General features: G+C 41.0%; 1 protein-coding gene across 6 annotated transcripts in view; it reads left to right on the top strand.

The window, feature by feature from the left end:
- Positions 1 to 1,299: 1,299 nt before the first annotated feature.
- The window catches only part of CEP164 (centrosomal protein 164), a 1,424,585-nt gene continuing 1,404,895 nt past the window's right edge, over positions 1,300 to 20,989 (top strand). For 5 of the 6 annotated variants that reach the window (XM_044080950.1, XM_044080952.1, XM_044080951.1 and 2 more), the window contains exon 1: positions 1,300 to 1,546. The gene's annotated coding sequence lies outside the window, so the exon portion shown is untranslated. The remainder of the gene's footprint in view (positions 1,547 to 20,989) is intronic. The other variant, XM_044080955.1, reaches the window with a different exon arrangement.

Raw genomic sequence — 20,989 nt, forward strand, 5'->3', positions numbered from 1 at the left:
AAGGTCTTTCTAACCACTTTGGCAATGTGGTTTTCAAAGGAGAGATTGTTATCAACTTGGGTCCCCAGGTCCCTAATAACTTTCTCTGTACTTAATGGGTTTCCGCCTATGTGGTAATTTGTGGGCACATTGTTTTTGCCAAAGGGTATGACTATACATTTTTTGGCATTTAGCTTTAAACCATGGCGCTGGCACCAGTTATCTGTCTCTGTGAGACCTTTTTGAAGGATGTTTTTGTCATCTGGAGAGTTGATTATGGTGCCCAGTTTGCAGTCGTCTGTAAACTTGGTGAGCCATAGTCCTTCCACGTTTGCCTGTACCTCGGAAAAGTATATACCGAACAAGAGTGGTCCCAGGACAAAACCCTGTGGGATGCCACTTGTGACCAGTTTCGAGTCTGACATGGCTCCAGCAACTCTCACTCTGTGGGTTCTGTCTTTGAGCCAGTTTGCGACCCATCTTGTGACATAGGGGTTTATATTTAAGCTGGATAGCTTATCTATGATGCCCGAGTGGGGTATTGTGTCAAATGCCTTTGCAAGGTCCAGATAGGCTGTGTGGACTACCTTCCCTTCATCTATGGCTTTGGTGACTGTTTCGAAGAAGTCAACCAGATTCAAAAGGCAGGATCTGCCCTTGACAAAGCCGAACTGGGTAGGATCTAGTGTCTGTAGGTCCCCAATGTCTTTGTTTATGAGCTCCATGATGATCCTCTCCATAGCCTTGCAGACTAAGCTAGTCAGGCTTATGGGGCGATAGTTTCCAGGGTCCGTAGAGGCTCTACCTTTCTGGAGTGGGACCACTGTTGCTGTACGCCATTCTGTGGGCACATATCCTGTAGTGAGGCTGAGATTGTATAGCTGTTTTATTTGATTTTTTTTATTTGATTTTATTTTTAATGGCTTACTAACAACTTTAACTAGGAAGGTCATAGGATGGTTAAAATATGCTGGTTTTACTTATAAAGAAGATCTTTTAATGAATTAATATGATTAATTTCTATTTACTATGGATTTCACTTAAAAAAATTCCTAACACTGAATGTGTGGCAGACTCTTTCAATGTGGAACTTTGAGGAACTTCGAGGAACCTGAACTTTTTAAGACCCCAAATGAGGTACGTTCCTCGTAATGAGGTACACTTAAGAGGTATGAATGGAATAGCAGAATAAAACTGAAAGTCTTAACAACACACAGCTGACAAACTCTTATATGAAAAAAACGACAATTCCCAGAAGACCAATCGGGATGTATTTTGCCATTCACTGTTGACAAACAGTGTGGGGAACGGCGGTGTTTCCTTTACTCCGGAAGTAGCTTTTACAGGTCCCGGGCAACGATGAAGCGTCCATGGAAGCAGCTGCAGGCTGTGATGCTGTTGGGATGGTAGGGGGTATCGTTGAATGATCGAAGTGATCATTCAGTTATAGTCGGGAACACGGAGAACTGAGTGGCTCCGATGAGCACTGCACAATAGTGGCAGCGAGGAACTACCGAATGCAGGCGGAATCTGGTGGAAGTTGATGCGCCTGTTTTTATTGTGCCAGGTAGGCAAAATGATACAAGAGACACAGGCTGTGCTGAAGGCCACTTTAAACAGATCGGGGCTGGAGAAAAGGGTAGTGGGAGTGGGAAATATGAACTGTGATACGTACTGGACCATTGGCAAGTTACCCGGAGTCTAAAGTGTACTGATGGATTTAAAATGATGTCAGGAGTTGGGAAGGGTAGTCGAGAGAGTGACCACTGAATTTATCTTAAACTAGGAGTGCCAGGAGATGGATTTAGAGACCTTAATAAGTTTGGTTGAGAGGTAGGAAGTTAGTGTACGAATCTTAGACGTGGATACAGTAAGCAAGGAAATGTATTGATCATAGGTTAGGGGCTGAGGAATTAAGAGCAAAACTGCCATTTTGTGGGAAGGGAGAAATACTGTCTTGGCCATAAATATAAGAATTTATAAAGCAGAGGGTTCAGAAACTGAGGCAGGAATCTCACAGCCATACTGAGTTAAGAAAATATAGCGCTTTATAGGGGAAATGGACAAAGATTAGAACTATTTATTTCATGTATTTTATTTTATTTACATGTGTTAATCAGAGGTGCTCACTGGGGCAATCCCATTTTCAGTGGCATCACAGGGAGGCATCTCTGCAATAATACAGTTGTGTGTAGTGTAAATAATAACAGCAGTACATTAAAGAATTAACAGGAAGCAGTGCACATCCAAGAAAGCATAGAGGCATAGAAAGCATAGTTAGAAGTTATTGCAGACAAGCTACATGCAGCATCCTGCACACCAAAATTCTGTGGGCCATTTAACCATTGCAGGATACTGAAAGGTTGTAAACAGTTAATCAGTGTTTTTGCAGATGGACTATACCACTCCATCTCCTAACATGGGAACTTTGCCCTCACACCAGCAGTCTTGAAATATGCTTATTCAATAATTGCATCACTTTGGAGAAGAGGGTGACTTTTTCACAGGTAGTGTAACCTTGGCAATAGTATATTTAGAGACTGGGGCTGAAGGGACAGATCTTTAAGCTGGGAGAGTGCAGTGGGACATAGTACCCCTGCAAAAACATTGTACATAGTCTTTCGGTATCCAGTGACAGTAAACTGGACTGTGGGATTTTGGTCCACAAGATAATGAATGCAAGCAAACAGTTCCCAGTAAATTCTAATAAATCTGAAACTGTGACATAAACTGGACATGTTCAAGACCAGGGTGCAGACAGTATACAATCTAAAGCACTACAATTACGTTTAGCATGTACAGTGGAGATAAGGCAAGATTATACGTATCCATGACACTAAGAAAAAACAAATGTATTAAGTTTTTGTAGTGGAATGTAATGATTTCAGATATTAGGATGAAGTTGTAGATCAGATGGATGAAGGTATGTAAGGCTGAGGAGTTGTTTATGTGATGCTGCTGTTTCATATCCGTGTATGCCAGAGTATAGAAGTTAAATGAGATCTTAAATGTTGTGGTTACTTTTTTATATTTGGGAAGGAGCTTGTCAGTAAAACTGGAAATGCTGAGTTCCTCTGTTTGTTAGTTTATTTGTAAGTAATGATCAGATGTTGTATTGAATCTCTAAGGTTCTGAAACATCTCTACATGTGATGGTGTTAGATAGCAATTAACAAACAAACAATTTGGAAAGCCATGAAATATCTCCATTGTGACAAAATATTTCCTAAATCCTAAAATTCTTACATTTTAATTCCTGACGTTTGTAGGAGTCATGCATCTCAACATATCAAACCCCCACTACATCAGGTTCTTATTTTACTAATCACTTTGCAGATAGCCTTTCAGAGCTTCCTTATGGAGTACTGAATTACCCTTCCTTCAGTTTTAAAAATATATCTTGCAAAAGACTCAAGGTATCACTTTATAAATATAACCCCTATTTCACTACTTGCACTCCTAAAATCTCAGTAATTATGCTGCCCACCTTGCCAGACCCTTAGTGCATAATTTCTGCGTATCACTTACTACTGAGATTATAACACTAAGTTTTAAGCATGTGGTCATTATTACTATCCCTATAACACCTCACCAAAGTCATCATCAGACTATAGATCAACTGCCAGTCATTGTCATTGCCATCATCATCAGCCCCCCTTTTTCCCCAATCTTTTCTACATGGGGTTGGGGTATCGCATTAAGTGTTGCCAGCTCTCTGGATGTGGTGCCATACTCCTGTCTTTTTTAGCACTCATGCCTGACTGTCGCAGATCTTCTTTCGCACTCCATCCCCTTTTTTCTGGACGTCCTCGCTTCCTCTTACTTTCTTCCTGTATGTCCCAAATATTCCTCACTAGATTTTCTGCTTTTCTACACGTGTCCAAACCACCATAATCATTTCTCTTTGATCTTTTCTGGAACTGGAGCTACTTTGGCTTCTTCTCTTATGTCCTTATTTCTTTGCCTGTCCCACAGTGTGCATCCTACCACCCTTCTCAGGCCCTTCATTTCCGTCACTTCTAGCTTCTTCAACTGTTCTGCCTTTACTGCCCAGGTTTCTGTACCATACAGTAGTACTGGTCACACCACTGTCTTGTACACCTTACTTTTCAGCTTCTTTGGCATTCTGCTGTCATAGATTACACTTGACACTCTATGCTAGTTAGCTACAGCCCATCTGATTGTAGCTTTGAACTCTTCATTCAGACTGCCCTTCTCAACCACCCCTCCCAGATACATGAAGTTGTTTACCTGTGCCACTGTCTTCCTTCTGTCTCTATTCTCAGCTTCTTCTGATTTCCCCAATTTGCTGCCATTACCATCATCTTATCTTTGCTTAGTTTCATCCCATGTGCATTCAGTTTTGCATTCCATTGTCTTGTCTTTTGCTGAAGTTCTAGTTCTGGGTCTGCCTGTAATGCCACATTGTCTGCATGCAGCAACTTTGTTGATCTGCCCACTCCAACCTGTTTGCTAATGTAGTCCATCACCAGTATGAACAGCAGTGGGCTCAGAGCTGAACCTTGGTGTACACCCACTCCCACTGGGAACCCCTCTGTGAGGCCGAACACTGTTTGTACTTGAGCCATTGGGTCCTTTTATGTAGCCTGCACTAATTCTGCCAGTGTTTCTGGGACTTCAACCACCGCAGTACTGCCCAGATCAGCTTTCTTTGGGGCCTTGTCATATGCTTTCTCCAAGTCTAGGAATGCCCAGTTGGACTCTCTCCTCATCTCTATCTTTTTCTTAAGTATCTGTCTCACTGCAAACATCAGGTCAGTTGTGCTGCATCCTGATCTAAATCCAAACTGCTCATCTCCTGTCTTACATTGTACTACTCTCTGTATCTGTTTATCAATCACCCAATCAACTGCCAGTATATACTCATTAATTAAAATACTTGGCAAACTCTTATAAAAACAATTGCTTGAATATATCCAGCAATATGACCAAATACTGGGCAAACTCTTGTAAGAACAATTGCTTGAATGCATCCAATAATATGACCTCTTTACTGACAAGAAACACAGTTTCTGCTTTAAATTCCCTAAGTACAATATATAGACAGTAATTCTTTCACAGCAATCCTCTCTGACCTCACAAACTTATGCTAACATGGAGAATGTATGTTTGACTGGTGCCATATTTCTAGAATAAAAAAACAGCCTTCATATAGTAAGTTATAACCTTTTACTATACCATTCTTACTGACTGTGGCTTTTTGAAGTAATCACATAGTTTAGGAACTACGTATGTAATAGGTCCTACTCTGTTATCTCAAAACTGGTACTTTATTACAGAATCACTTTCTAAAGGCATTCCTCAAGGCTCTGTCTTTGAACCGCTACACTTCTCATGTTACTTAAATAACCTTCCTTGGTATTTGCTTCACCCAAATATTACCATGTGTGCAGATGGCATAATGTTGATTGTTAAACATATATTTTATCAGTTAGTTACTAGGCTACAGAATAATATTTTTCTCTGTTTGAAATTGTCTTATCAAATGTAAATTAGCTATTGGCATCTCTAAATCTGCTGTTAATAGTCTTAATTACTGCCAAAAGACCAGTTGAACTGCTGACCATTTTGGGTCTCAACTCCCAATTAACAAAGATCAAAAGTACTTGGGGATATTACTAGATCGCACCGTCTTTCACAATCACGTAGACAACACTATAACTAAAGTGACTCAGCAGTTCAGGGTGACCTACAATATATCCCATCTGCTTACTTCGAAAGTGTGTCATACTGTTACTAACAGTGTATTGTTCCCCACACTGGAATATGCCTTACTTATCACTGCCCCTCTGTCAGGTCATAATACTATGATACTGCAAACTGCATACAATGAAATTCTTTGCTTACTCATGCTACTCATTATAATGAGCATCATTGAGAACTTGTTCAGAAATCTAATTGGCTTCAGGTCACAGCTAGGCCCCCCTATCTATTTAATACTTTTACCTTTTAAATTACTTAAAGATAGCTTCTGACAACCCCTACTTAACAAGTTCACAGTTCCCGCTCATGATTGGCAGTAGAGTTGTACGGTGTCGAGTTGCCAGCCTGGCGCCCAACCTTCCACGGAAGGCACACATATGCACGCACTCACGCCTAGGGCCAATTTAGAGTGTCCAATCCACCTACAGCATGTATTTGGGATGTGGGAGGAAACCGGAGCACCCGAAGGAAACACGGGACCACAGGGAGGACATGCAGACTCCGCGCAGAAGGCACCTCAGCCGAGGATCAAACCAGAGAACCTCTTGCTGTGAGGTGACAATGCTAACCGCTGCACCACCGTGGTCACCCAGTTCATGATTCCTCCTATGCCGCCTTAAAATTAAAGAGACTTTAGTTTTCACTAGCAGTAAGTGAAAATCTTTTCTTAAGCTTGCCCCTGCATCATGGAACAGTCTACCCCATGAAATCACTGATATAGACAATCTTTCACTCCTTAAAAATAAGTTAGTCACATCTAACACAATAATAAAAATGTACCTGCTTCAGAGACAAAAAAAGCTAAAGAAACAAAACTACAGATCTGTGTTTAACTTAAGTGAGTGTCATAATTGTATTTGACTGATACAGGCTTGTAAATTAAATGTTTGTATTTTGTGTGTGATGTACATTCTGAATATTCATCTTATTTGTGCTTTCTCTACTGCTTTTGCTAAAACACATTTGTCATGTTTACAGCTTCTAATTTGCATGTAACACTCCGCCATTGCCAATCTATTAATATCCACTGCTGTCGTCTATAATTTCCTTTAACCACATTTTTTGTAGGTAAATCCTGTTTCCATTACTTTACTCGCTGTATTTCTCAAAATCATATTTCCTTTACTCTAGCTACCATATTTTTTTCTTTTCCAACTTAATCCTATTTCCTTTTCTTTTCATACTATTTACCCTTCTACTTCCTTTCTCCTTTCCTCGCTCCCAAGGAACACTTCCTGAATACTATAACTCTGTGGCTTTGTAACAGTGAGAAGTGCTGTATCAGGGACATATTATTCACTGAATGTATAAAATTGTTGCTATTATATAGTTATTCTACTTCTTTATAAGTCTGTGGAGCTTTTATCCCCAGGCCTCCTCTGAGAATGGGCATTGGCTCAGTTGACTATCCCAGTTAAGAAATGGAAATAAAATAAATATTGCTATGTCTGCTTTTTTTGTGACCACCTCATGGCCTGGGTAGTAATGGAAAAGGGTCTAGAACCAGACCACCCACATGGTTAGTAAATAATAATAAGGAGAAGTTGGACCCGAAGAGAAGTTTTTCACGTAAGCAAAGCTGATTAGTATTGAGTTGATGCTTAAAATTGAGCTTGCTAAGATTGGTTAAGCAGTGGCAATTATATGTTTACTTTTGTGTCCTGTGGCAAATCTGGTGATTCTTTTGTGTGCTGTACTTTTTGCTACATTACGGGAGTTAGATTAGTTGGCTGATGGGAGCAGTACGTTAGTGAGAAAATCATATACAATCTGGCTGTAGTTACTTTAGCCGTACTGATAGGAATACTTTTGCTTATATGATACGGAGATCAAGTTCCAGTTGCTTGTTTATTTATTATTTGCTGACTCTGGGAGGACTGGTCCAAAGATTATGGTCAAGTAACAAATCATTCCTCTCCTTGTTTAAAACAAGCATATCAGCTGGAGTTTATTCTCCCATCAAGTGTTTAAAATTTGGAACGCTACCCCGCTGCAAATAAAACAGACGAGCAAGACACGTAGTTACTAATTGGCTCAGCTACTTCTCAGTTCCTGGCTAGAATAAAATGTTTGACCACACCTGCTACCTTTTCTCCAAGTACTTATTCCCCCTTTTTATTCAGTTGGGCCAGAAAAATACTCACTTAACCACACAGAGTAACTTTGTTTACATAAATGATATCAATCACAGGCTCTAACCTGACAAGACTCATTCTCTTCTTGTATCTAATTAGATTAACCACTATTTCAATATCCTCTCACAGTTTCATTATTGTCTCTCCACATCTGTCCGAACTAATACAGTCTAGCATACCTCTCAACCTCTTAGTGCCAGATATCTGGACAAAGCCTGGCAAAAAGAGGTGACAAAGGCCCAAAAATTGGGACAAATTTTAAATTTTGCTCTTTTTAACTTAGAACGTCGCTAAAGTAACAGGATTTGTCTTAACATACATTTGTTCTGAAAGATTTGATGTCTGCAAGTCAAATGTATGTCATTATTTGGTGACTTCAGTCCTCAGATCATCCCAGTGATCTGCTAGAAAACCACAAATTTTATGAGGAGCAGACCAAAAATATGAAGCAAAAATCTGGACATTCTGTGAAAATCTGGGCAGTTGAGAGGTCTGCAGTCTAGGTCGCCCCAACCATTTTCACTTTCCTAATTACTTAATTTTTCAATCTTATATGTAACAAATTTTCCTTTTTGCTCTATTACTAAGATATTACACTATATTTTATTATCAGCCACCTAACCCCCTTTCTAATATTTCCATATTTAAGCTGCCTTTTCTATTCATTATTTTAATTGTGAGAAATTGCAGGTAATATTACAGTATCTTTTTCAGTGTTGTATCTCTCTGTGCTGTATACAAGCCTGTGCCCATTTCAAGTGAATGTTCAACACTGTATATGTACCTGTGCATGTTACGTTCATGTTCTGTTCTTAAATGATGTTTCTGTAAGCTTTAGCATTTTTTTCTCATGTATGTACACTTAGCTATATTTTGCATTCCTTCTGATATCATGTAACTGTTTTATGTATATGGCAAAACTATTGTTAAATGTGGAACTTTTCTACTCAGGTCTCCATTGGAAAAGGGTTTTATCCCAGTTGGACATTCGAGATAAACAAAGATAAATAAGACACTCTGTTGAGAGTGACACCAAGAATTTTCAAGACGCTACTTCTTTTTTAGTTAGACCAAGCCCTGTGATTAATAATAAGCATTTGTTAGCCACCCAGTAATGTCAACCTCGGCGCAATGGTTGTCACTGTTGAAGTAGCACCCTGACCCCTTGTACAAAAATGGGAAAAAGGAGTTGTGGAAGGATGGATGTACAGTATTTGTTGCACTGGTCTTACTGTGGGCGCTAATATAAGGTTGTTATTAAAGAGAGCAAAGGATTGTGAGGGAAGAACACAGATCAAGTTTCCTTTTTTTTTGCATTTAGATGCAGAGCTGTGCGGTGGTGGTGCTGCGGTAGCGTTGTCGCCTCACAGTAAGACGTTGCCCCGTTCGATTCTCAGTTAGAGCGTCTTCTGTGTGGTGACATGCGTGAATGGGCATTCCTTCGTTGAAGGTTGTGCGTCAGGCCCGGCAAGTCGGCACGTAAAAATCTACTGCCAATCATTAGCGGACCGGAGTTCCGCTGTGGCGACCCCTAACCGGGAAAAGCCAAAAGACACAACAAGATGCAGAGCTGTGTTGTTTGACCAGGTTTGAAGGGAGTGGAATTGTACCCACAGTTTTCAGCAGAATTTAAAAAAAAAAAAAAGTGATGGTTGCATTATCTGCATGGTGAGTAAGTTTGGCTTTTGTGGTATAGCTGGCTATATCATTCACAGAGAAAGTGAAAAAGAGTTGGCCAAGTACAGAGCTTTGATGTACTCCATTGCTGAGGAGGAGGTGACATGAAATCGTATTCCTACATTTTGAAAAACACTTTGGTTTGTTGACAGCATTTTCAGGATTTCTAGTAACAGAGTTAGATGCTGTAGCAGAAGCTTTGCAAAGGTTGAGGAAGATTATTCTGCCAAATTCCTCATGGATGAATTCAATAACAGATCCACTAAGGCATATTTTTGTTGTGATTGGGCCTGAAAGTGTATTGCATATTAAAAATTAAGCTGTAATTAAATAATTGTTTATGTTTGCAGGTTTTCTGAGATTTTTGAAAGGGGAAGTAACAAGGCTATGGATTGATAGTTATTTTGTGAAACTGATAATCCACACTGGCAGGATTGTGACAAGAGTTTACTGTGAAATGAGCTTTGATCTGTGAGAATGTGTGTGGAAGTTTGTTAAAGTAAGCCTGGTTCTAGTTCTTTGATAAGCTTGAAAACTGCACTGGTGTACAGTTCTTGACTTATAAAGCTGACTTTATTAGGTAGGGAGAGTTTGATGTTGTGGGGGTAGAGTGTTTAAATATATTTTTTGTACAAATCATGAAAGTAATTAACATTTTTTCCAACAATTGAAAGTGTTGTCTAATTGTCAGGGGTATGACTATGATTTGAGCAAAGTAGTTGATTGACAGATTGCCAGAAATTGTTTAGGTTTCTGTTTGTTGTGTTTGATGTTCAAGGTAGTTTACTGGTAAAAAATGTTTTTTGAACACTACTGCATGCCCCACAAAATTTATCAAGTTTAGTGCCAGCTATGCATGATGTGAAATTTATTCCAAATACTCCTTGCACTGATGCGTATTATTTTTAGCATTTTAGGGTTTTTCTAATGGTTATGTGTGGGATCATTAACTTTAATATGGGGCACAGGTAAGTGACTGGAAAGGATATCTCAAGAAACTAAAAGAGGAATATGACTGTTAGACAAGTAGTCAAAGATGGAGCACTAGATTATTTCTACAATACATTTTGTATCTGAGCTTCGATAAAGTGTGTGATATATGCTGAAAGAGTAGATTGATGGAGGCATACTGTTTATGGCACAATAGGATGTAGTGAAGAAACTGCATACTCTTGAGAGGGAGTATTGTCGCTGTCAGAACAATTATTTAGCAGCAGCATTTGGTTAAGAGTTCTGTGGGCGTTATGTTGAATATTAAAGAGGTAAGCTGCAAATCATATTCACCATAGGACTAGAAGAACTAGATCGAGATTAGCACATCCGATGGTTCTCGATTCATTATCAATGTTACATTTGATTAAGAAAGATATAGGAGTGACAAATCGAGATATATAAGACACCTATGCTGGGGTGCGAGGTGGTTAGAGCAGGTGGGGTATCTGTGGTTAAAATGTCCAGTGAGCATTTATGGTATCCCAGAATGGCTGTGATGAGATGAGGCACAGGGCTCAGTGTTCTGTATCACAGAGGAGTCCTAGGCTTTCAGTGAACTAGGGGTTTTATTGTTGCATCCAGCTGGTATGATGTAGTGCTCTTTTTTTTTTCCTGACATTCTGAGTTGTACTACACATCAGGAAGTCTAGTGGTCTTCTTGGGTCTTAAAGTTCACAGAGAGCACAGGCAGTCAGAGGCACAATATATACAGTCATTAGGCATGAATGGTAAAATAAAAAAATAAAAAAATTTGTTCAGCTTTTTGTTCCCACTGTTTGCTGGTAATCATCCCCGTGCTAGCCAACCAGCCCATTTATTCCCCATAAGTAGATTGTGGATTGAATAGATCCGCGGTGGTGGTGCTGCGGTAGCATTGTCGCCTCACAGTAAGACGCTGTCCGGTTCGATTCTCAGCTAGGCCGTCTTCTGTGTGGAGGCATGCGTGAATGGGCGTGCCTTCGTTGAAGGTTGTGCGTCAGGCCTGGCAAGCCAGTACGTAAAAATCAACTGCCAATCATTAGCAGACCGGAGTTCCGCTGTTGCGACCCCTAACCGGGAAAAGCCGAAAGACACAAACAAGTAGATTGTGGATTGACAAGGAAGGACTATCATTTTGTCAGTCATCATGAGTGTTTTGGGATTTTCTTAGGTCCAGTGTCCCTAGTACATACTCTGTTTCTTTGAGGGAAGAGGCATGCAGTGGGATGACTGTGCTGATTCTCCCTCATATCTGTAAGGGGCATTGCCAGCAACAAGTCCTACCTTTCCAACCTTAAGCATGGGTTAGGTTGTGATTTTCATGGTCTCTGTTGTGGAAATCACACCAGCCTATGTGCTCATTCCATGCCAACAACCCATTCCTTCCAGGAAAGGTGAGTGAGCAATATTGCCCCTTCACTCCAGTCTCTCCCTGTCTGGTCTTTCAGTGCCAGGGCTGTTAATTTGAACCCTGGTTGCCTGGGTCACAGTCAGGGCTCCTTCCCCTTGTCCCATGGAAACAGATACCTAAAACATGAAAACTATTAGGGTACTTTGTGTGCTGTGAATCACCAGTAATGGCCACAGAAGCTTCTTGATTTCTGTTGATCATATTAAAAAAAAAAAAAGACAGCACAATATATTGTATATGCACACAGCAAACATGCATTTTTAATAACATTATTGAAGTACTAGAACTACATTTTATAATGACACTGGGGGACTACTAGAGCGACTGGATGTCAGGTGACTACCTCCTAGATCTGTTTAGGAGTACCTTAGAAAGTTACAGATGTATTACTAGATGTTTGTTTTGAAAATTGTTTATGATCTATTGAAAGGAGATTCAGCCACCAAGCATATTGCATATTATACCATGACCCCCCCCCCAAAACGTGCACGCTGATTGGCCAGCATGCACATTGTAAATCGAGTTATACTAATGGAAAAAGGTCCGTCGCCGGACTTTTTCCATTAGTATAACTCTACTTTTAAAACACTGTCTCGCTATGTTAAATGGGTTTAACATAGCGAGACAGCTTTAAAATAAGCAACGGAGATCTCCGTTGCTTATTTTAAAGCTGTCTCGCTATGCTAAACCCATTTAACATAGCGAGACAGGTTTTTAAAAAAAAGCAACGGAGAAAGCAAGACCTCCGTTGCTTTTTTTTACTGTTTCGCTATGTTAAATGGGTTTAACACAGCAAGACAGTTTTAAAATAAGCAACGAACATCTCCGTTGCTTATTTTAAAGCTGTCTCGCTATGTTAAACCCATTTAACATAGCGAAACAGTAAAAAAAAGCAACAGAGATCTTGCTTTCTCCGTTGCTTTTGCCCACAGCTCTGATGTACTGCGCAGTACATCAGAACTGCCGCGGATGCCAGACATATGCGGAAGGGCAGTAAACAGGCATTATACTATGCCATTATTTAAGAAAAGTAATAGTTTCTTTTCTTAAATAATGTCATGGTATAATAGCAATAACCCAGTTCTGGGTGTGGGTAATGCTGTATTTACCCACGGTTGGCTTTGTCTGGTCCCTCGGGCTTCGCCCTCGGGACCAAACCACGCCAACCATAGGTAAATCCAGCATTACCCACACCCAGGCGTATAATGTTAAATGTTGTACCTGCTTGAAACATATGAGCTGCTTTTCTGCTGTTGAGTTCTTCTGGATAATGGTTTGCACTGCCAGCAATGTGGGTACATTTGCAGTACTGTGGCTGCAAACAGTATTGTGCTTTTGTGCTGCTTGCAGTGTCAGGAGAAAATGTCCATCTAGAAATTATCTCTGCACTTCTTGTGCTGAAGTATTTCAACTGAAGTTTAATGCATGCCAACTGCTGCTCTGGGAATATTTCCATCAAGGGTACCACTTGCCTGGATGGTGTGACAGTACCTGTTTTTGTGACTAGGAAACATTTGGAGATTTATTTGCCACCCACAATATGTTTGTGAAGCAGGAGGTGTCTGAGTCTTTAGGATCTAGACCTGTAGTTGTGGCTTTCTGGGAAGGAATTTGTAGTGTAAGTTTAGTAAGTATGTTGCCAGAATTTACAAAAAATCACTGTGCTGTTTAGAGTATAAAGAAGAATAGTTTTATCAGCAGTGCTGTGAACTTGAGCAAAGTATTTTATGTATGAAGAGTAGGGAGATGGATTTCACAGGTACCCACTGTAATTTTAGGTATTGCTGTGTGGGAGACGGTATCTCAGCGCCGCATGCTGTGTTGGAAATTTTGGTACCACTATAGACTTTAGTTCGGATTTCTAACTTTACATGTAGTTAGGGCCGGTGTTAGCATTTTGGGGGCCCCCAGCAAATGTCAAGTTGGGGGCCCCCCTGAGCACTTCATGTCTAAGTATCACCCTGTCACTGCCAGACTTCCTAGCCATCCTTTTAGCTCATGCTGCAAACTTTTAGGAGTAGTACACACAGACTGGCTTGTAGCTACAATGCTCTTACGTTACAGCAAGCTTATGTACCACAGTATGTTGACCCTTCTCACAAAGGGACATACCACAGTCTAACAACTTCAGTATTTCCTTTTTTTCTTTTTTGTGCCAATAAGGTTTTCTGATTTGATAATGACCAATGTGCCATGTTCTGTTTACCCACTGCTTTTTTTTTCAGTCTCGAGTATTTGATATTCTGTTCAGGGAGCTGACACCTTTTCCAACTTTCATTGAGTGCAGGGCATAGTGAATGGGACTATAGCCTGTTTACAGGATGCATACGCCTAGTTAGTCACATATGGGACACGTATGAACAGTTTAGAGTATTGCCATTTCATCTGTGACATGTCTCTGTAACGTGGAATGGAATGGAAGCACTTAGCAAATATCCACACAGAAACAGGGAGAACTTGCAGACTTCACACAGAAGATATTCCAGCCAGCCAAGTTAGAGAACCAGATACTGTGAGGCAGAAGTGATAAAGACTGCAACACTGTACCACCCTATCCTGCTAATATCTTAAAGGTTTGCCATAACTTCATACTCTTTAATTGCACTGTTACAGTCAGTGCTCTGTGATAATGTAACGCACAAGTCGGTAGCGTATGTCAAAAATAAGCTTAACAGTTGCTGAAGAGGTTTATGAAAGATAATCTTTTGACATTTGTAAAGTAAATTGAACATGTGTAACTCTGTTGTGCATTTTCAGTGTTAATATTACTTTGCGTATGTGACACTGCACTTTTTTTGTTATTTAATGAACTTTATATTTCGTTTAGTCTATGGCTAAGGTTGAATTTTCATTTTCTAGACCTGTAATATTTAAGGCCAGCATTACAGCCAGACATAGCACTGTATGTCAAAATGTGTAAAACCGGGGTCAGACTATAGACAACTGATTACATTTGCAACTTCATAATTTAGTGACTGTGACAGCAACATAAGAAAAGTACCACTTACAGTGATTGTGAAAGTGGTAGAAATTTAAGCAAAATGTATAGATAAGATTGCCAAAACTGTGCATGGTAACTTTTTTAAGATTTCTTCAACTAGTATCCCAAGTACCGTTAAGAGTCCCAATAAAATAGGAAGATAGTGCACCTGTTTTTATGAAGATCAGTATCTTTTTAGTATCATGCATTTCACCAAATAAACATGTCATTTGTAAGAGGATGGTTGTTATCCAAAAATTATTATCTTTGAGAGTCATCAGTTGGGCATTGGTGGTTACATACATGGCGGCTTCATGGGTTTTTTGTCAAACTGTCTGACTTAACACTGTACTGTATCATGTCAGTAGGTTGCTTTGGTCTTCTGACATCTTGCAACACCTCTCTATCAGATTAAGGCCCAGGCATTAAAGCCACAGGCTGTCAACCTGGGAGGTGTGAGTGGTTACCACTTCTGAATCCATTTAATGAGAACCCTTTATGAAGTTCTAAATTTGCTTAAGACCCATCTATCTAAGGAGTCTTGACTTTCCTCCTGAAGCTGCCATCCCAAAATATGGTGAGCAAATGAGTTTGATTATCAGCTCTGGTGCTTGATAGCATAGGCAGGGAGGATGGCCATGGCTAGTTGTAAGGGGTGGTCTTTTGTTGCTCTGTGTCAGCGGTCAGAGCTCAGAAGGAACACCAGAGCTGAGGTGGGTGGCAGAGTGTTCAGTACATGTGGCCATACTATAGGTTTGGGGCGGTACATGTGCTTTAGGGCACTTCTCTGCCCATCCATCCTGGTGTGCCGATAACGTCGTCATATTAAGGGAGGATATTAGGGAAAGAAAAATCCTGCTTCCCCTCATTTCCGTTAACCTAATCCTTGCCACAGGGGTGAGAGAAGTCAAACCAGAGAAGCAGTGCCCTTGCCCTGCGAGAAGGAATGGGCCAGCTGAGTGAGATTGGAAGGATGGGAGAGATTCTTGATAGTAAGAAGGGGTAATAGAATTAAAAAAAAAACATATAGCTATAGACAGAGAGAGATATAGATATATATTCTTCCTACTCGGTAATGGAGAGTAGCTAACTACATTTTTTCATCTTTTATCAAGGCATTTTATTTTAAACCATCATATGAGTTTACGCAGATTTAGTAGTAAACAAACTGTAATAGCATTTTATTGTTACTATCATGCTATGCACATGTATGCTTTATTTTTAACAATTCTTCATTCACTTTAATCATAACATAAGTTGCTCAGTTCCTATCATCCCTTAATCTTCATTCCTCCTGAACATTGTTCCCCATGCTTTGTTCCCACACATTCCATTTATATCTGTGCTGCTTCCGTTCTTTTGTAATGATCTCATCTCCAGTTCTTTTATCTCTTTTGTAATATCCAGAGTTTCCTTTACATTGGGAATAGATTTTGATTTCCATTTTGTAGTAAAAGCTTTTTTGGCAGCCAGTAACATTAAACTTAACAAGGTCTTACTATGTCTAGGCAATCCAAGTTCCATATCTTTTAAAATAATGATTTCTTAAGTTACAACCATTTGTTCCCCCCAACATATCAATCAGAGTACTCTGCAGGGATTTTCTTTTAAATTCTATCAAAAACATGATCCAGATTACCCCTCTGCCTTCCATTCTCCAGCCTTTATTTGCCAGAGAAACAATCATGTGGAGTCTGCTTGGGGTATAAAAATGCCTGTGAAATCATTTCCTTTCAAAAATCCTAGCCTTCTGGACTTGTTGCATGTGTATCACCTTATAGATTTCTTCCCATTGTTCCTTTCTAAATTGCCTTCCGTTCTCTTTCTCCCAATCTTTTCTAACTGCCTCTGAGTGACTGATTCTTAAGTTATCATGCAGTATTCTGCATGTCCTGGTATTTATCCCTTCTTTGATAGCTGCTTCACTTCTAGACTCAACTAAAATATTTGCTAGAGCTACTCTTTCACTTAGCACTCCCTTATCCCTTTCTGTATGCCTGTGCTCTATCTCTCCCTGATAGGAAAGGTAGACTGTAACCTGAAGGCTGTCTCTAACCTGCAGTCCAAACTTCTTGGCTGCATTCCACTTTATTACCTTTCTGTCCTAAATTATGTGCTTCCAATACCTTGGCTCGTTTCCAGTAAATTCCTGCCCCCTCTTGCCTATTTTTTATATCTTTACTTGCTGACATCACTATTGGTAAAATCTCTCTTCTCCACCTGCACTCTGGCTTAATCCTTTGAAAACTTTTTATTTCTCAAAATCTTTTGGGTTTCTAATACTATGACAGTAATGGACCCCATTCCTAAGTCAAACTACAATTAAAGTTCATGAAATTAGTATTGTTTCAACCTTTGATGTCAGCCAAAAGTGCTGTTCGCAGCACGTGCAATTAGCCCAATAATGACTCCTTCTGCAATTCATATGAAGTTACCTGGATTGGTAACATATCTAAATACAATTGTAGATTCTTTTTTTTGTAAGACCCGTTGCTTCTACTACTATTGGAACTGTCTAGGTATCTGTCTTCTAGATTGCTCTTGTTTCTGCCTGCAGATCTTGATATTTTATGACTTTGTGTCTCTCTGTACGCAAGACACTATAGTCACTGGATGTTGCTATTTCATAGGTTCATAGGTTCATACTAGGCTATCTGCCATAGGGCATTTATAAGCCTAGCCAGAATGTGTTTGGCTTTCACCACCCATTTTAAATTTATTTTGCTATGCCCTTTTTCGAGGTTAGTATACTGTGCCTCTGTCTAACAGTGACACAGAAGTGATACCCGAGGTAAACCTACGATCTCCCATCCACTCATCAAGATTCCTCTTGAAGAGAGTCAATGAGGGACTCTGCCTAACCTGGACTGGGATTTTATTCCAGAGTGAAGGGAGCCTCTGGGTTATGAATCTGTCCCTCCAGCATGTCCTATTTATTTCAGTGCTGAGGTTCAAGTCTCTCGAGCGCGTAGCTCGATGGGATTTGGATTTTCTGAGGTGCAGCATATCCATTAATTCCGGGTTGGACATGGCTTTATACGTCAGGCACAGATCGCCTCTGAACAGGCGGTATGCCACTGAGTAGAGCTGGAGTTTCTTTAACCGGGCAGCATATGGCATCTGTTTGAGCCCTTTGATCCTCTTGGTGAGGTACTTTTGGGGTCTTTCCAGTTGCTGCAGGTGTTTGGTAAGGTACATCCCAAAAGGGGCATTGTACTCAATTATGGACCTGATGAGGGATGAGTAACGAGGCACGATGACGTCCCCTGATCTAGATGTGAATCCCTTCAGGATTAGGTGGGCTATATAAAATGTTTTTCTAACCACTTTGGCCACGTGGTTGTCAAATGAGAGATTGCTATCAACTTGGGTCCCCAGGTCCCTAATTACTTCTTCTGTACTTAATGGATTACCACCTATGTGGTAATTTGTGGGCACTTTGTTTTTGCCAAAGGGGATGACTATACACTTTTTGGCATTTAGCTTGAGGCCATGGCTCTGGCACCAGTTGTCTGTTTCTATGAGGCCCTTTTGGAGGATGCTTGTGTCGACTGGAGAGTCGATTATGACGCCCAGTTTGCAGTCATCTGCGAACTTGGTCAGCCACAGTCCTTCCGTGTTGGCCTGTACCTCCGAGAAATATATACCGAACAAGAGAGGTCCCAGGACTGAGCCTTGTGGGACACCACTTGTAACTGGTTTGGAGTCTGACATGGCTCCAGCAATTCTAACCATGTGGGTTCTGTCCTTGAGCCAGTTTGCAATCCATCTAGTGACATAGGGGTTTATATCTATAATGCCCGAGTGGGGTATTGTATCGGAGGCTTTTGCAAGGTCCAGGTAGGCTGTGTGGACCACCTTCCCCTCGTCAATGGCCTTGGTGACTGTTTCAAAGAAATCAACCAGGTTTAAGAGGCAGGATCTGACCTTAACAAAGTCGAACTGGGTAGGATCCAGTGTTTGTAGGTCCCCAATATCTTTATTTATGAGGTCCATGATGATCCTTTCCATAGCTTTGCAGACCAAGCTAGTCAGGCTTATGGGGCGATAGTTTCCAGGATCCGTTGAGGCACCACCTTTATGGAGAGGGACCACTGTTGATGTACGCCACTCTTTGGGCACATATCCTGTAGTAAGGCTGAGATTGAACAGTAGTTTTATGTTTGGGTTTAGCTCTTCTTGGAGTTCATGTAGGACACAGCCCGAGACACCATCTGGTCCCATTGATGCTGTGTTTTTTGCTTTGGAGAGGGCGGCTCTTACCTGAGCATCTGAGATGTCAGGGGGGCAGCACTCTGCTGGGATAGTTATTTGCCCTTTTGGTGGGGAGGGGGGTGGAGAAGTTTGCGCTGAACCTGTCAGCTAGGATGTTGGCAATGTCTGTGATTTCGGTGTATTTTTTGTCATTTTGGACTAATTCTGAGCATATCTGGGAATTACCACCCAGGTTCCTAACATAACTAAAGAAAGCCTTGTGATTATCCTTAGTGTCCTGTGCAATTTTTCTCTCGAAGCTGACCTTAGACAATTTTATGTGTGCCCGTAGTTTTTTGCTAATACTGATCAGTGATGCCTTCCCTTTTTGAGATTTTGCTCTATCATTTAGTAGCTTACTCCTTCTATTGTATAGTTTGTTTATGGCTGGGGTCCACCAGACAGGACGTCTGCCTTTGGAGGATTAGGTCTTGGTTTTATTTGGGATCGCATGATCCATGCATTCCTGAAGGTGTTCATAGAATGCGTTTATAAAGGATTCTGAGGTCTGGGCCGTATTTTCCACAGGCCCGGGGGCTTTGAAGGATTCCACCTCAGTTTTGAGGAGTGGGAAATTTGCTTTAGAGAAGTTTTTCACTGTGGTTTTCTGGGCAGGGGGTGGGGTCGGGATGTGAATATCCAGTGAGATTAGTTTATGGTCTGATCTTACCAGTGAGGGATACACTTCTGATCTGAAGCATAGAGTCCCCATGTTGGTGATGATCAGGTCCAGTATGTTTTCCCCTCTTGTGGGAGTGGTAACAAGTTGTTCCATAGCATTTGAGTTTATAAATTCTAGGAACCTTTGGGCTAGGGTGTTGGAGCTAGGGTAATGCTCCCAGTCTATGTTTGGGTAGTTAAAGTCGCCCAATATAATGGTGTTTGGAGAGACCTTCATATTTTCCAGTGTTCTCAGGAAGGCCGAGTGGGGTTCCTGGGTTTGGGAGGGTGGTCTGTAGCAGGCTATAAACTGGAAGGCAGTTTTACCCACTGTTAGTTGCACATGGATAGTCTCTGATGCTTCGTGCTTTGCCACCAACCTGGAGGTGTGGGTATCTTTGATGAATATCGATACTCCCCCTCCTTTTGTGGTTCAGTCCAAGTTTTGGGGCCGAAAAGCATGGTATGAGGTATAATCTGGTAGTGCTGGGGTGCTCTCGGGAGCCCTGAACCAGGTTTCTGTTACTGCACAGATATCGATGTTCTCCATGCTAAGGAGAGTTTCGAGTGCATACATCTTGAGGTTTAGACTTTTGGCGTTGAGTAGCATTACTCTTAGTTTCTTATCCCTTGTGATACCTATGGAGGTGGGTTTGTCTTTCTAAAAAAGGCACTATGGGGGTAGCAAGAGCCTTTGCCAATATCCGAAAGCCCAGGGGTGACGGGTGCAAGCCGTCCCTAGCAAAGCATCGTGGCTTGTCGAGCATATCATCCCAAGCTGACAGGCATTGGATCCCCTTTGAATGACACCAGTACTTAAGCCAATTGTTGAAATTGATCATCTTGTCTTCATATTGTGGCATCATTCTTGGTGAGGGTAAGATGCTACTCAAGGCCAGGGTTATACCGGCCTGGGCTACATGCTCAGAGAGCTCCTTTTTGTCTCTTTTCATGTAGTCCAGGGAGGTACGTCTCAGGTCATTCACACCAGCATGGACAATGACTGAGTCATATTTGTACTTGCCTTGGAGTGACCTGAGTGCTTGTGTTATGTGGCGGATCCTAGCGCCCGACAGGCTGCTCACCGTGACCCTCTCCTTGTTTAGCCTGGTGAGCGAGACGTCAGTGTGCCTGACGATAGAGTCACCTATTACAAGTGTATCAGGTGTGTTGTTTAGTCTTAAAGGCTGTGACTGTT

The sequence above is a fragment of the Protopterus annectens genome, chromosome 8.part0, assembly GCF_019279795.1.
Source record: "Protopterus annectens isolate FY-2018-M chromosome 8.part0, PAN1.0, whole genome shotgun sequence".
Classification (NCBI taxonomy): domain Eukaryota; kingdom Metazoa; phylum Chordata; order Ceratodontiformes; family Protopteridae; genus Protopterus; species Protopterus annectens.